Source organism: Ovis canadensis, chromosome 1, assembly GCF_042477335.2.
Source record: "Ovis canadensis isolate MfBH-ARS-UI-01 breed Bighorn chromosome 1, ARS-UI_OviCan_v2, whole genome shotgun sequence".
Classification (NCBI taxonomy): domain Eukaryota; kingdom Metazoa; phylum Chordata; class Mammalia; order Artiodactyla; family Bovidae; genus Ovis; species Ovis canadensis.
In genome coordinates this window covers 138,761,331-138,762,347 of record NC_091245.1, presented here as the reverse complement: position 1 = coordinate 138,762,347, position 1,017 = coordinate 138,761,331, and positions in this window count along the sequence as shown.

Here is a 1,017-nt window from a genome sequence, read left to right as displayed (position 1 = left end):
CAGGTGGCCAAAGTATTGGAGTTTCAGTTTCAACATCAGTCCTTCCAATGGATATTCATCCTGATTTCCTTTAGGATGGACTGGTTGTATCTCCTTGCCATCCAAGGGACTCTCAAGGGTCTTCTCCAAAACCACAGTTTAAAAGTATCATTTCTTTGGCACTCAGGTTTCTTTATGGTCCAACTTTCACACCCATACATGACTACTGGAAAAACTATAGCTTTGACTAGACAGACATTTGTTGGCAAAGTAATGTCTTTGCTTTTTAATATGCTGTCTAGGCTGGCCATAGCTTTTCTTCCAAGGAGAAAGTGTCTTTTAATTTCACGGCTGAGTCACCATCTGCAGTGATTTCTGGAGTCCCCAAAATAAAGTCTGTTACTGTGTCCATTGCTTCCCCATCTATTTGCCATGAAGTGATGGGACCAGATGCCATGACTTAGTTTTCCGAATGTTGAGCTTTAAGCCAACTTTTTCACTCTCCTCTTTGCATCAAGAGACTTTTTAGTTCTTCTTCACTTTCTGCCATAAGGGTGGTGTCATCTGCATATCTGAGGTTATTGATATTTCTCCCGGCAATCTGGATTCCAGCTTGTGCTTCATGTAGCCCAGAATTTTGCATGATGTTCTCTGCATATAAGCTAAACAAGCAGGGTGACAATATACAGCCTTGACGTACTTGTTTTCCTATTTGGAACCTGTCTGTTGTTCCATGTCCACTTCTAACTGTTGCTTCCTGACCTGCATACGGATTTCTCAGGAGGCAGGTAAGGTGGTCTGGTATTCCCATCTCTTTAAGAATTTTCCAGTTTATTGTGATCCACACAGTCAAAGGCTTTGGCATAGTCAATAAAACAGAAATAGTTGTTTTTCTGGAATTCTCTTACTTTTCCTATGATCCAGTGAATGTTGGCAATTTGATCTCTGGTTCCTCTGCCTTTTCTAAATATAGCTTGAACATCTGCAAGTTCACAATTCATGTACTGTTGAAACCTGGCTTGGATAATTTTGAGCATA